Source organism: Ochotona curzoniae, unplaced genomic scaffold (assembly GCF_017591425.1).
Source record: "Ochotona curzoniae isolate NIBS_2020 unplaced genomic scaffold, NIBS_Ocur_1.0 scaffold_3208, whole genome shotgun sequence".
NCBI lineage: Eukaryota > Metazoa > Chordata > Mammalia > Lagomorpha > Ochotonidae > Ochotona > Ochotona curzoniae.
The window spans coordinates 58,316,306-58,332,679 of record NW_024467106.1 but is presented as its reverse complement, the minus strand read 5'-3'; positions in this window follow the sequence as shown (position 1 = coordinate 58,332,679).

The following is a 16,374-nucleotide window of genomic DNA, read 5'->3' as shown; positions in this document are numbered from 1 at the left end:
GCTTTAATCCCTTCTGAGCACAACCACCAATAAGCCACACCTCTTCACTCAATGTTCCACATGTAAGTACCAACAGCACCACACTGAGAACTGAAGGCCTTGACTGTGAGTCTTCAATAACCTTGCAATGAACTTAGGGTGACATTCTGGCTTTCCTCGGTGGCTTGTCACTCTCTCCCCTATATCCTTTTTGTCTACCTTTAATCTTATTTTCTGTTTCCCTTCCATTGAGTTGAGTTCTGAAAATCAGCTTTTGCGTTCCACTTGTACTTGTTGTTCCTTCTCCAAAGATTCCATTTCCTGTGGCTTCTGGTAGGCGAGCTGTTTTGCAGTTCTGTGTCTATCTCATGTCCTCAGACGGTCCATCTCTCTCTCTCAGATAGCAGTTGTTATCACCTTAAGGATATGTAGTTTTCCACCACACAGTTCTTTACAAAACTGGAGCTTGTTTCGATGAATCATCTGCTTCCTACAACCAATGTTAAAGGAACATAGATTCCACTCACTAATTAACCATTCTAAGGATTACTATCCCTATTACTAACCCCCCACTATTCTTCAAAAATAAATGAACAAATGAAGAGTAGTTTAAGACCCACTCATATATATGAAATTTTATTCTTTACATCCATGTGCAACTCTGCCTGGGAATCCTAGTTCTGATTCTTAGGGGTGTCAGAAATTTTCCTGAGCCAGGGGGAACTAGAGAATTGTGGTGCTTCTTAACTCTCAAGAGTTAACATCCCCCAGGCCTGACCTGTTTTGTGTTTGGCTGCTTCTTGCAGGCCTTCTCTGTGGTGACTCCTTCATCACCCTCAAACAGCTGCTGGCAGTGTGGTTGGCCTGGTGCAGCTGCAAGCACAGACACAGAGGACAGAGAAATCCACTTCTGAATGGCAAGTCAACAGGGTCATACAACCACTGCAAGTGAAATTCCCTGCCATTCATCGCAGAATCCAGGAAGCATCATATACAGAGCTTTGCTTCCCCAAACAGGTGCTTTGCCAGCACCTGCAGGCAACATATACTTCTGAAGGTTGCCCATCACCAGGATGGGTAGCTGAGGGATGCTGACAAGGTCACTGCCATTTCTTTCCTTGGGACATTTGTTGAATCCAATACTCCAGCAGTAGCTGGAGAAACGCTCTTCACTCCTATTACTCAGAGCCTCTGGGAAGGATGTTGTACTCAGAACTCATTACAAAGATAAAACCTCCACATTTGTACTCTGCAAAGTTGCTGGAGGCTTTGACCATCTACAGAATTTTGAAAAAATAGTCATCAGGCATTTTAAAATTCAATGTGGTGTTTAATAAAAAATAAAGACATGATGATGCTCTGACAGGTGGCTGACAGTGCGTCTAGGGGTGGGATGTGTGACTCATCACTCATGGTAAGTTACGCCTCAGAGAACAGTCAAGCGCTACAGGTGGAAAGCCATCAAATGAAGCGCAGGCAGGTAATATGCCTTGGAATTGAATCTGTAAAACACATCTTTCTCTGCAAAGACCTGACCAACACACAATGTTTGCTGCAAACTAAAGTGTGTTCAGGTGAAAGAAACAGTATATTTTAAACAAATAAACACAATAAATGGCTGGATGGAAATGGTGCAAAACATTTTTCTTTTGTCCCATTCCCTTCAAATATTAATGTGTTTATTTTAAAAGGGAAGAGAGTGAGCAATATTGAGAGAGAAAGAGACACACACACACACAGAGAGAGAGAGAGAGAGAGAGAGAGAGAGAGAGCGAGAGAGAGCGCTAACTCCTTCTGCTGGTCTCTCCAAGTGCTTTGCAACATCTGAGGCAAGAGGAAGTGAGCTCAGTCCGGATCTCCCATGTGGCTGGCAGAGACTTCAGTCACACAGCTGCCTCCCAGGGCCTACATTAGCAGGAAGCTGGAGGGAGATGCAGAGTTGCTTGTTAACGCTAACATCAAGTGCAGAGCTGAGTGTGAGCCTAGGTACTTTGATTTGAAATTTAGGCATCTGTACCGTTATCTCTACCACTAAGCCAACTCCTCACCCCAAATTAAAGTAACATTAACTCCCAAATGAGCAAATCCAGCAATGTTTTTTTTTCTATATAAAAACTGTAAATTGTCCTCCACAAGTTGTGATTTGAAAATATGCACCAGATGCTTGCGAGATCTATCCTTGCTATAGAGAATTATAAAGAGAGATCAAAGATTGATCCCACGTGGATCTTGTGAAGCCAATTCCCATCCAATGGAAGAGATTTCTGGCTCTCTTCTGTTGCTGGCTTGAGAGCTCGCATTGATGGACATCTGGAGAAGTGGTGTTGGCAGTGCAGTCCTCTGTTTCTCCTACACCAGAGTTCCTATTACATGGGGTGTTAACAGGATGGCATTAGGTCATGCATGAGCTGTGTCAAACCCAGATCCAAGCATACACGGGATGGCTTTTTGATGTTTTACCCTGACTTAGCTGAAGAATTGTTCCGGAACCCTGATTCTGCTGCGGTTCTTCACAGGCCAAGCCACATCTGATGTGATGGAATGAGAGGGTGTGGAGAAGGCAGGCTTTCAACCAAGGTGCTGTGGCTAAGGGCTTTTGTGATTAAAATCCCTTGTCACTGGATGGAGATGAATGCTAAGTGAGACTGTTCTGAGCCTGCCTTCCTCAGTGGCAAGGCTTTTGAGACAGCGTTGATGGCTCTGAGATACAGACTCACAGCAGCTGGGTCTCAAGCCACTTTTCCCTTTTCCTGAATTTTCTGTTCTGACTGCCACCTGTGGACAACACAGTCAGAAACTTGTAATGGGCATCAGGTGGCTGGTGGACTTCTCTTCCTCCTGCCTGCCTTGAGGTGTCATACATGCCTGGCTCAACCCCATGACTACAAGACACAATTCCTTGAAACAAGTTTTTTAATGATATATTCCATGCATATTCATAAATATGTCCCACACCGGCTGCATATAGCTGGAAGCACTCTGCATGCATGAAATGTATTCTGTTCTGTTTACTGACAATGATCTTTGTTCCCTTTGCACTCCTAATCTTTACAGTATAGACCAACTATGGGAATGTGAGGTGATTGGTAGTTCTGGAAAATGGTCATCTTTGTCCCAAGATTTTCAAGGATCTTGGAGCGTCATGTGTAAGTCACATGTCCTCATGACTTCACAGCAACTTAAAGAAAAAGTCTAATTCTTAGTGGTGTGCATTTAGCAAGTCTTAATTTTTCTTGGATGGACATGAAAAGGCTGATGTTTTGAGCACTCAAGCTAATCATGTCAACAAAACACTAACAAGCATATAGCACAGAGAAAGCTATCTGAACAACCATAAGGCATGCTACTGTTACTGAAGATAGCAAGTGTCAGTCCAATCGTGATGTGCCCCTTACCCAGCATTGGATTTGTGCTGCATCTTGATTTCCAGGGATTACATAAAGTGCTGAAATAAGTCATCTTCAGCATCTTTGTGGCCATATTACCTTTCCCCAAAGGGATGCGTCAAATCTACCAGTGGGAAGAATATGGAAGCACAGCCGTTAATATTATCTCAAAGCCAAAGAAGCAGAGCTGACTATACCTGGCATGTAGTGGAGATCCCACAATCACATCCACAGGGACAGAGTGGTACATGGCAGAATCTCTTCTTCACTACAGTGAGGCTATCAGCTGTGCACACTGAATTAGCTGATGGTAGCCTCACCGTGTATGGAAATAAGATTCTCTCTTTCGCCTCATCTGCAAAGGTCTAAACTAAGCTTATTTAGAGTACAAAGTACATAAGGATTTGGAACACATATTTCACCAGGACTGAATAACAGATCTAGAAGACAAATTGCTCCCTATAAAAACAATGATTCTTCACTATTCCCAAAATGAACACAGTACATTTGGAACAGAATTATTTTATTTATTTATTTTAGTAATTGATTGGGAGAGAAAGTGCAATCTTCAAAATATTTGCTGGTTCCATTTCCCAAGTGACCACGGCAGTTGCTTCACTCTCGAATGACACAGCAAGTATCCCGCGTGGGTGGCAGGGGTCCAAGCACCTGTTCCATTTCCCAGAACTTCCCCAAGTGCATTAACAAGGACAGGATCAGAAGGAGAACAGCCAACACTTACGTTGGCACTCGCATGGATGCCAACAGTGCAGGGGCAGCTTAACCCACTGTGTCACAACTCTGATCCCAAGAATTTTTTTTTTTTTTTGCTCCTTAGTTCTGGAGCCCCACTGTTAAAATTCATGACCACCCTCTTTACATTCTGCTAAATTTTCTCCAGGATTAGAGTAAAAGAAATTGGAGTTATTTATTTCCAAATTATCAACACTTCAAAGCCATCTGTGTACTTTTGGACAATGCTTTCTGTCTTAGACTGAAGAGAAGGAAAATGAATAATGTAGCAAATAAAAATATTCCTTCCTGGAGACGTGCAAATCACTTACAATGAAAAGCCGCCTGTCATGCCAAATCTGCTTGGAAGCAGGAGGCTTAGTCAAAATGTTTCATGAGCTTTAATTTATCTTAGGAAATTGAAAGCAATAAATTAAATGGTGAGTAATTGAGCTAATGTTGATCATATCTGGTTAATAAGTTTAAAGTGTTTTTCTAATGTCACATTACATTAGCAAGTTTTTGTCAGCAGCTTATCAGTTTTCTTCACAAATTATAACGCGAAATGTTCTAACACATTCCAAGCGCCTGCCCCTTCCGTGCTGCGATACTTTTTGGCTTCTTTCTTGCTCAAAATTCTGAAATTGAGAAGGTGGTGTTGAATAATAACATTAGTTAATTACTTAAAACTTGCTAAAGAAGACCATCTCATCTATTAGAAGTCGCTTCTTCATTCCTAGCTCTTTTCATGTATTGTGCATGACATCATCCAATTGAAACCCGAGAGTACTTCAAAAACATCTTGGAAAATGAAGTGAAAAACATCGGAAATCTGTACATGTTTTCTGTGAGCTTTTTGAAGATGTCTTGTATGGATGGGTTTGAAGCATTTTCAACCCAAGCGGACTTATCTTTTCATTTTATTTTCCATGAATGTTTGAAGTATCCATCACCCATATAGTGAAGGATTACATGATCCAGTAAGTCAAGGCGATCTACAAGGAGAGAGAACTTCCTTTCTGCTGCTATCACCCTGGTGTTTCACTTCTACAAATTTAGGTAGCAGAAACTGTATCTCCTGGATTTTGACGCTTTTGTTTTTTTCAAGAAGGGTCTTGATATTCTTTTTCATTTCTTCAGCAATGTATTAGGCATCCAAGAGCATGTTATTTAACTTCATAGCACTGTAAGTTTATTTTTTTCCTGTTGTTGATTTTGTTTTGTGGCTTTTCATTTAATGGGACGTACTAGTAACTGTGTAATGGAAACTATCATATCCAGTGACATGTTGTTCAACTTCATGGCATTGTAAATTTCTGTTTTTCTTCCTGTTGTTGGTTTTGTTTTGTGGCTTTTCATTTGGGGGGATTTACAGTGACTGTGTGGAGAAGAATGACGTGTCCAGATGGGAGGATATGATGCAGCGTATAGCTCTACTTCTAGACTGAGGATGGACTCTCAGTTACTGTTGGATGTGTCTTAACAATAGGATGCTGGACTCTCTGCCATTGTCCATGTGTGCAATGATGGACATATGACTGTTTATTAGGAATTATAGTGTTGTAATGATATGGGGGAACACAGTGGGAGGGGGAGGAAAAGTATCATAAAATGATAATAGTAATAAAAATGGGAAAAAAATTAAGCAGCAGAGTGATAGAGAGAGAGAGAGAGAGAAACAGAAAGAGTGAACCTGAATTTACTACTTTACTTTTCAAAATCATCTGGAGTGTTGAGACTGGGCCAAGGTTAAAGCCAGGAGACACAAACTCAATCCAGATCTCTTATAGGGGAGGAAGGGAGGGACTCAGTTTAGCCTTCACTGCTGCCTCCCAGGTTGTGCCTGATGAGGCAGCCAGGATCATGATCCAGAACTGGATCTGAAACTCAAGCATATTTTGCAATTTCAGTACCAGAAATACTAGACCAAACACCTTAGTCAGTGGTGCTTCCATAGCTAGAAATTGGGCCAGGTGTTGGGTGCAGAAGTTAAGCCCTTGTTTGGGACACTAACATCCCATACCTAAAAGCCGGGATTCAAATTTTGGCTTCATTCTCCACTCCAGCTTCCTTCTAACTTGCAACCGGGAAGGCAGCAAGTGATAGCTTGGGACCTAGGTCTCTGCCACCCCCAGGAGAAACCTGCATTGACTGCCCACGTTCTGCTTTGGCCTGGCACAGTCCTGTCAAGTGTTGCAATTTGGGGAGGAAAAGCATTGGATGAGAAATCTCTCTTTCTTCCCAAACCTTGCCTTTCAAATAAATAAAAGTAATTAATTAGTTTAAAAAAGATTCATGGGAAGTGGAATTAAAAGGTAAGTTTATTTTTCCAAATTCATTGTCTTCAACTGTGGAAAAATGTTTTTAATTTTTACTTTTTCATTTTTGCTGGTTTTTATGTTATAAAGCATGGATTATTTAATGGGACACTTTAGAACATTATTATTTAATAGTATTGCCTTTCTCACTTTTTTCCATACCCATTAGGCTTGTCTTTTATGATTCAGTTCCATAGGATCTGGCATTCCCTTTCCCTTCTTCCCAAATCCCCTCCCTTCCACTGATTCTCCCTATACTATTACAGTAGTATAGTCCTTCACAAACAGTCCTCTGTCTGTCATTTAGCTATTTAAGCGTATCCTGACATCGTAGTTATAGACAATAGCAGAAAGTCCAGCATGCTATTGTCAAGATGTATTTAGCAGTTTCACTGAGAGACCATCTTTGCCTATCACCTTAAGGGCAGATTTCTTTACAAGCCCTGCAGGTTAGCTCGCTAGCTGGAATGGCGACGGGCTGAGCTAGGTGTGACCATGGCACCTGCCATTGCTAACAGGTAAAGGAACCGATAACAGTTTGGGCAGGTCAAGGCAGCAACACCTGAAGGTGCATCCTAAAATAAGATGTGGGGTAGGCCAAGCTGCAATTGGAAGGAGGTGGTCCGAGCATGGCCAAGCAAACCTCAACTCACAAGAAAGCAGAGAAACCAGGATGGAGCATATGTCATGCAGAGCTAAGCTGTTACACCGACTGGTCTGCAAAAGCCAGGGATACTAGGTCACAGCATTGAAGGCAAAGTCTGAGACAGGTGAGGGGCTAAGCCAGTTCGGTGAGAATAACCACTGGCATGTGCGTAATCTAGGGTTGGGAATAGACTTGACTCGGTGGGGGAGCTGTGAGAGTACTCCGTTGCTGGATTGGGGTTCCCATGGAAGAGTGTAGGGGCTGGAGTGGAGGCTGTGTTCTGGTTTGGATATGGCTGCAATCTCCCTTGGCACAAGTGTGGACTGGGACTGGGCACACTGAGTTGGCGCTCTGGAGAACCTGGGTAGATGTAAGATGGACTAGGTTAGGTCTCTGCCCCTACTGAGCCATGTGTGAGCAGTGTCTGGGTATGGACAAACCTTGGCTGGGCTGAAACATCCAACAGTAAGAATTGGAATGGATTGAAGGCTAGCAAAGAGGGCTAGCTCATGGAACTACCAGTATATGCAAGCTCTGGCGTAGAGAGAGATTCTGAAGGAGGAGCTTGGGAAACTCCTCTATCGGGACACAGACCCTATAGGTGAGCACAAAAACCATGATAGGGAGCAGCCCAGACCAGGCCAGAGAAAGATACCCCCTGGCATATATATGGCACCAGAATAGAGTGTGGGTTGATCCGGGTTTGGTTGCAACACAAACCAGTGCACGTTACAATATGCCAAGACAGACAATGACATATACATGTCTCTCCTCTCACCCCGTGATGCCCTGTGCTGCCAGGAAAAGCAGCATTAGCAGAGGCAAGACTGAGGGGACCCACAGGACTGGGGAGAACTGCAGGACCAAGGGTACCTGCAACACCCAGGAGACCTGTTCAAGCTTAGCATGTGAACCACAAGCCAATTGACAGCTCTTTCCTTTATATAGGGATACGGGAGTCCACTCTGCCGTGTTCAATGAGAAATCTTACTAATTCATACTTCTGTCTTCCCAAGGTTCATCTTGTTACTTCTATGAGATTTGAGTTGTTTGTGTTTTAATCCAAAGTAACAAATCCAAAAGAGAATTCTATCACAATTACAGTGATGCTTTTAAAGAATGCCCTGAGTAACAAAGATGCGTGACTCCTTTTCTGCCTTTTTGTTTTAACATTGCCATTAAATAGCTAGAAAGAGATTTTAGCCCTAACTTCTTATCACTGTTTTCACAGACAGCCTATCATTTTATCAAAATTCCTTTTGCAAAACTGGCAGAAACTCCCTTTAGGGTAGATGGAGTCTTTCTGATGCACCAAATGCCGGCATCATGTTTTCAAAATCTCATTTCTCCAAATCAATACATGGCACTGTGACCCAGACTGAAATGTACACTCTGGGGGTTTCCATCTGTTTCTAACAGTCTCCCTTATTTCTAGATTTTTCTTTCTAATCTTGCTTCATCAAAGAAGCAACTCACCGGGTTCCTTCCTGTACTCAACACCTTTTGCGAGTTCCCATCTGCCCATCAGCTGGGCCTCCTTCCTTTGCTCGGGAGTGTTCTCCCACCACCTCCTCCTCAAAAGCTGCTCCTCTTTCCCTGGAAAAACAAGTGATCTTCTCCATCTTTGCTTCCTCTTCCATTCTCTCTCCACCATCCTTCAACCGTAGGCAGGGACCGCGATTGGCATTGAAGGTGTGTGTTTTTTCAACATGCCCATATGTATGAGCATGCACTCTTGGCTTCAGCAAATGCCTCTGTACTCATGAGTTTCTGAGAAATGTTCCAAGACAAACTTCTCAAAACTGGCTATTTCATATGTGCTGATCCAAGACGTCATGCCATTTTCTACTGGTAATGGTTGCCATAAGATGCCCAACATGCTGACTGGTACCCATTTATCGGCTTCAGGATCAAAATCTTTGTGCAGAATGCAGCAACTATCGGACAGATGTCGTCTATTGCAGAAGTAGCTGCTTTCCTGGGAAGGACTCAATAAGCATTGCATTTGTTATCTTAGACAAGATACACCCACCTGTGTGTTTTACACACAAGGTGGAGGGGTTGTATTTAAAGAGTCAGAGAAAGAAAAAGAATCTCACTATATAACACAAGGCAATAAGACAGGCAAAAAATAGTCACTCAAAATACAGTCATATATATATTTTTTTCAGGAATCATATGCATGAGCCGCATGGAAAAGTCAGTGGTATAGGAAATATTTTGTTTCTGAAGAATTTAGTTCTGCCGCATCCGTAGGACCCAACTGCCAAGCCAAGGACTCGTTTCTATTGTGAGGACCATGCAGGGAGCACTCGGAGCTTGATGATACACATTTTCTACTGGTTGAAAAATGAGGGAAAATCTTGATATTTTCAAATAGATAAGCCTGCTTGGCTCCTAATGAAAATAGCCTCTCGTAGCTTAATATTAAAATTAAAAATGTATCCAAATTTTAAGGAAACACCATGAACGTCCATGGTTACGATTTGAATATGCATTTCAAGAAATTACCTCATTCGTCTCCATTAATGAAGCAAAGCACAGATGCCTCTTTTTGTTGTTGTTTATTTGCTTGTTTGTCTTTTGTTAAAAGTATCTTCTCTTCATCTTGAATCCCTGCGATCAGGACACAGTACCAGGTTCTATACAGTCAAATTCCCACCATCAAGATTCTTTCAAGCTTTGGGAGAATGTGAGCCATTTCTCACCTGCTGTAGCATCAGGAAAAATCTGACTACTTCTGGCAGAAGAGACCACAGTGCTGAGAAGCTAAGAGGCACCACCCTAATTAAGACAGTGGGCGGTGCACTGCGGAGCTGAACAGGTATGCAAAATCAGCTCTAAATTAGCGATTGAGAAGCCCCATTTCAATAGCAGCTGAGAGATCCTGGAAACAAAGCCTGGCAGGCCTTCTTGAGCCTTTGGTGAAGCTAGCTCCTAGTCTGTCTCCTCACATACCCTGAGTTGCTGGATCTTCCCCAATGGACGTTAACCTTCTGGCTACCAGAAACTGGGTTCAGTTATTGGATTTAAACCAATGAATTCCCTAGATATGTTCGGAGCCCAAACTCTGTTTAAAACCAGAGTTTTCCTATTTGGCCATCACTGAGTTCAGCATTCCCAGTGATATTTCGAGTTGCTGACACCTTTGCAGCAACGTGCAACGCACTGGAGGACAATACATTTAGTGCAACAAGGCAGGCACATAAAGGCAAATATCACATGATCTCACTTATGTGGATGTTAAAAATAGTGATTTCAAAGCAGTTGGGAGTAAAGTAGTGGTAAGTAGAGGCTGGGATGTAGGAGTCAAGTGCAAAGGTTGATTCATGGATGTCAGAAGAATTAGGTAAGAGAAATAAAGTCCATTGTTCCACAGAACAATACAGTGGCTGTGGTTCACAATTGTTGGTCATACAGTTTTTCAGAGATCTAAAAGGAAAGAGTTTGGAGATTCCTAACACAAAAGGGGACAAATATTTTTAAAGACAGATGCTAATTACCCTGATCTGATTACACATAGCATATGTGCATCCGCTTTCATGCCGTGTGCCTTGAGCATGTATAATTGTAATGTGTCTACAAAATATTTGAATAAGTAAATGCGCTTGCATAACTCAGCCTCAGCACCAGGACTCTTGATATTGAGTGAGGGCTGAAGGCAGGTGGGCAATGTCAGGGAGCGGGAGTCAGCTATGGTCCACCCTGCAGGAAAGTGCAAGCACCACAGAGCACAGAATACCACATGGCTCCGGCAAAACCTTGTGTCAGCTGCCCTCTGGCCAGCTGCCCAGGTTGCTTGGCAAGAGGACCCTGCTGTTCTCATGATCTGCAATCATCCAAAGGTGGTTTCCACAGATGGTTCCAGAATAGTGTATGTTAAAGTCCTGGATATATAACTGAAAGCCAGTTATGACTTTGTTTGATCCACGGCCGTATTTACTCTGGGCAAGGAACACATCAGCATTAGAATCACCCACAACAGGAAAAGGATAGGATAACCCCCACAAGGCCTTGCTTAACATTGTCTTCAGCTTCCATTAATAGATGACACTTCTTCTCATCCTAGATTTTGTTACTGATCTATGATAAATTCACATTACAACAGACCTGTATATAAAGAACCAAGACAATGCAAACTTACAAAATAAACTGAAAAAGAGATACTTTGTAGCATTTTCAAATGCTCTTCTGTGAGATTTGTAGCAAGGAGCTGCTATTGTTGAGAGCCTAAATTTGCTTTGTATTTCCTTTATCCTTTAGAAATCTTCTTTGTAATTTCCAGAAGTCATCTTCTTATAATCTTAGAAACTAACCTATGGGGGAAAAAGTTTTTTTAGGAAAAGGAAAAATCTTTGGCCAGTTTCACACAGGTCAATCTGAACCATTACCTCCCAACCCTAGGAGCACAATTTTATTCTACCTGTTAAAACTTAATCAACAGGGCCCAGCGCAGTAACCTAGCACCTAAAGTCCTCATGTTGCATGCACTGGGATCCCATGTGGGCTCTGGTTCTAATCCTGGCAGTCCCGCTTCCCATCCAGCTCCCTTCTTGTGGCCCGGGAAAGAGGTAGAGGATGGCCCAAAGCCTTGTATCCATGTGGGAGAACCTGAAGGGGTTTGTGGTTCCTGGCTTGAGATCGAATCAGCTCCGGCAGTTGTGGCTGCTTGGGAAGTAAATCAACAGATAGAACATCTTCCTTTCTCTCTCTCCTCCTCTCTCTATATCTGACTTTGCAATAAAAATAATTAAATCTAAAAAATATTAACCAGCAGCTGCTGATGATTGACTTGGAGCCTACAAGTGACACATTGGTGAGTGTTTCTGAGCATTGAAAGAGACACAAGCCCTTTCCTTTTAAAGGTTAAACCCTATCCTTTGTAATGGTTTGGGCATGGTTCGAGTGGGTAGCCCAAGTCTTCATTTGCTAAGTTGTAATTCTCACCATGAGGTACTCAACGGGGGAAATCATGGAGTTTAGGGATATGACCTTTGAGAGGCCTTTGATTAGGGTATCAAGTCATTGCAAGGATCCCCCACAACTGGATGCTACTGGCTTCATTATGTACTTTCATTTTAATCTTGCATTTGTTTTGTTTGAGAGGCAGAGGCAAACGTCTCATCCGCTGGTTCAGCCCCAAATGGCAAGACACTGGGAGCAGAGACCTCAACCCAGGTCTTTCACATGGGTGCCAGGAACCCGACGATCTGAACCGCATCCTTGTCCTTCAGAGTATGCATTAGCAGGAAGCTGGACTTGGCATCAGAGTCAGGATTTGAAACAGACATTCTAAGATGAGATGCTAGCTTCCCAAGCAGCATCTTAGCCCTAGAACCCTAATGGTTTTACAAGAGGACAGAGAGTCCAGAGCAGACACACAACACAGGTCTATGTATACACAGTCCATCTTTGGCCATATGATGCATACGCTGCCTCTGGACTCTGTCAGCAAGATGGCTACCACCAGATGAGGCCCCTGGACCTTGGACCTCCAGATGGATGAGCTCAAAGAGTTCCTTTTCTTCCTAACTTACCCAATCTGTGATATAACATCAAACCCACATGTACAATGAATGATCCGCTGTTGCATTAGGGAGCCAGGGGTTAAGTAAAGGACAGTGTAGCCAGGATGTTGATCTCCCTTCTCCTCCCTAGCATCCCAAGGAATATTACATGTAATTGTCTCCTTGCACACATGGGCTTGGTTCCCATTCTCAGCATGAATGTCAAAATTTGCACTTTCTCCAGTTTCTTATATGAAATGGCACTGCATTTGCACATGGCTTACAGAATCCTCCCTATACTTTAAATCATCATTAGGTTACCTTTCTTATCTGGTATCACTCAGATATAAGTAAATGGCTGTTATCCCATATTGTTTAGAGAATGACAAGAAATGCATGTGTGCTCCATACACACATATTTTAGGCACTAATTTCTTTAATCTAAAACTGGTTGAACTCATATATGTGGAACCCATCCATGTAGAAAAATAAATGCATACACACAGACACAAATAACAACTACACATTCTCATCAAAGTATTTCTTTGGTAAAAGTTAAAATTTAGGGCCCAGCATGGTAGCCTCGTGGTTAAAGTCCTCACCTTGAATGCACCGAGATCCCATATGGACACCAGTTCTAATCCCAGCAGCTCCACTTGCCATCCAGCTCCCTGCTTGTGCCTGGGAAAGCAGTCCAAACCCTTGGGACCTTGCATCCGCGTGGGAGACCTGGCTCCTGGCTTTGGATTGGCTCAGCTCTGACCATTGAGGCAACTTGGGTAGCGAATCATTGGATGGAAGATCTTCTTCTCTATCTCTCTTCCTCTCTGTATATCTGACTTTGCAATAAAAATAAATAAATCTTAAAAAATTAAAATCCAGGTGTGCAGTTTTTCCGAAGCACGATACTAGCATGCCAAATAAAAAATTATCCAGGGTCTACAAGTAACATGTGTAGTCTCTAGGCTTGTTCCTCAAGGCTTTTTTTTTGTTGTTGTTGTTATCCCATAGTGTAGTGATAGTTGTTAGTTTTCCTTGTTAGTGAAAGTTTTGTAAAGGTTCTTCCATAGATCTTTCATCATGCTAATATCCTGGCGTGATGGCTCAATGGCTAAATCCTCACCTTACGAGCACTGAGATGCCCTGTGGGCACCAGTTCATGTCCCAGCTGTTCCACTTCCCATCCAGCTCCCTGCTTGTGACCTGGGAAAGCAGTAGAGAATGGCCCAAAGCCTTGGGACCCTGCACCTGCGTGGGAGACTCAAAAGAAACTCCTGGCTCCTGGTTTCAGATCGGCTCAGCTCCAGCCATTGTGGCCATTTGGGGAGTGAACCAGCAGATGAAAGAGCTTTCTCTGTCTCTGCTTCTCTCTGTAAATCTGCCTTCCCAACAAAAATAAATAAATCAAAAAAGAAAAGTATGAAAAGTCCTAGGACTCCTTTTATTTAATGGAAGATTTATAGGGCAGCATTCATATAATCATCTCTTTGGTGGAAATAACAGCTTATTAGGGTCTTCACCAAATATTCAGGGCATGTTTAAACATATCAAGATACCTAATGATGAATGGAACATGTTGCTACTATGGCAGCTGTCTAAAACTCTCAAGGACAGAAAAAGCCCACATTTATCTGAAATGTAGGTGTAACCCACATTTTTTTTTAAAGATTTATTTATTTTTATTGGAAAGGTGGATATACAGAGAGGAAAGAGAGAGGAAGATCTTCCATCCGATGATTCACTCCCCAAGTGGCCGCAACGGCTAAAGCTGAACCAAGCCAGGAGCCAGGGGCTCTTTCGGGTCTCCTGCTCGGGTGTAGGGTGCCAAGGCTTTGGGCCATCCTTGACTGCTTTCCCAGGCCACAAGCAGGGAGCTGGGTGGGAAACAGGGCCCCTGGGACTAGAACCGGTGCCTGTATGGTATCCCAGCGTGTTCAAGGCAAGGACTTTAACCATTATGCTATCGCACCAGGCTCTATTATTGACATTTTATGACAATAGTTAGAACCCAAATTAATGACATTGGTTTCCATAGTTTGCTGTTTATCTTCTGACATAAATTCTCCCCTATACAGCTGAGACATAGTGAAAAGGAAAGATGTTAAAAAAAAAAAGAGTGGATAAAGCACAAAACAATCAATAAATGGCTATATTTATCCTTTTGAAATGTGCATTTTGATCCATACATTGTAAATTGCCTCATTGTTCCTCCTTGTTCCTCAAAAAGATCAGGCTGTCCATCTCTAACTCAAATATTCACGAGATGTCTGAATTTCTACTAACTTTCTCACCTACTAGTGAAAACAAAGGAAAGGCTCTCATTTCCTGCTGAGATGTAGTTCACATGGGGATTCGTGGTGGCCGTGGAATAAACCTCTACGTCCAATGGCAGCATCTCACCATAACGTCAGTTCAAGTCCTACTACTCCACGTCCTATCCAGCTCCTTGCCAACGCCACTGGAAAGGAGCAGGTGATGGGCCAAGTCCTTGCCACCCATGTGGGGAACTGGGATGGAGGTTCAGCTACCTGCTTTCCCTCTGGCTTAATTCAAGTTCCAGACATTAAAATAAACAAAAAAAGCTTTCAAAATCCTATTATTCCAGCTAAACTAACAGGTGTGGAGTGAATGAATTCATAATCCCAAAAGACACAATGCTGAACGCTGTGAAGTTCTGCAAAGCTGAGAGATGAAGGATGTGAGCCTCAGGATTATGACTGGCACTGACATGAAGGGGGATCTCCCCGCGGGTCTGACGAGCCTGTTCGCTAAATGATGCTGAGCAGTCTGTCACAGTCATTTCGGCCATTTGTTTGTCTTCTTGAGGTTATATCTATTCAAGTTGAATTGTTTGTCTTTTTATTTCAGGAGTTCTTCATATTTTTGTATTGTATGCATTATTTATTTATATATTATTTGCACCAACTCCTTCTCAAACAATGTGACTCCTGGGCCTGGCGCGGTGACCTAGCAGTTGGAGTTCTCATCTTGCTTGCTGTGGGATCCCCTATGATCACCAGTTCTAATCCCAGCAGCCCCGCTTCCCATCCGGCTCCCTCCTTGTGGTCTCAGACAGCAGTTGAAGACGGCCCAAAGTCTTGGGACCCTGCAGCTATGTGGGAGACCCAGAAGAAGCTCCTGGCTTCTGATCGGCTCAGCTCTGGCCATTATGGCCACTTGGGGAGTGGGTCAATGGATGAAGGATTTTCCTCTCTGTCTCTCCTCCTCTCTATATATCTGCCTTTCCAATAAAAATAAAATAAATCTTTTTTAAAACAGTGTAACTCCCATTCTTTGTCTATGCATTGACACTTTATAAATTTGGAATATAAAATACTCTTCTTTCTCACATGATTTTAGTCTTTCTCAACAATTGATTGATTGATATTGGAAAAGAAAATTTATAGAGAGGAGAGACAGAGACAAAGATGTTCCACGTGTTGCTTCACTCCCCACGTAGCCTCAATGGCAAGAGCTGAGCTGATCCAAATCCTGGAGTCGGGTCTCTTCCAGGTCTCCTGTGTGAGCGCAAGGTCCCAAGGCTTTGGGGCCATCCTCTACTGCTTTCCCAGGCTACAAGTAGGGAGTTGGATAGGATGTGGAGCAGCTGAGACATGAATCATTGCACAAATGGAATCCTAGCTCTTGTAAGGTGAGGATTTAGCCACTGGGTCTTCGCTGTAGATCCAAGTCTTCTTGTTGTTTTGCTTTTGTTTCTGCTTTTACTTTCCACAAACTATTCTAGCTCTAGGTAAAGTGTAGTTTTCGAAAAACACTTTATTATATGAACTACTTTTATCTCATGG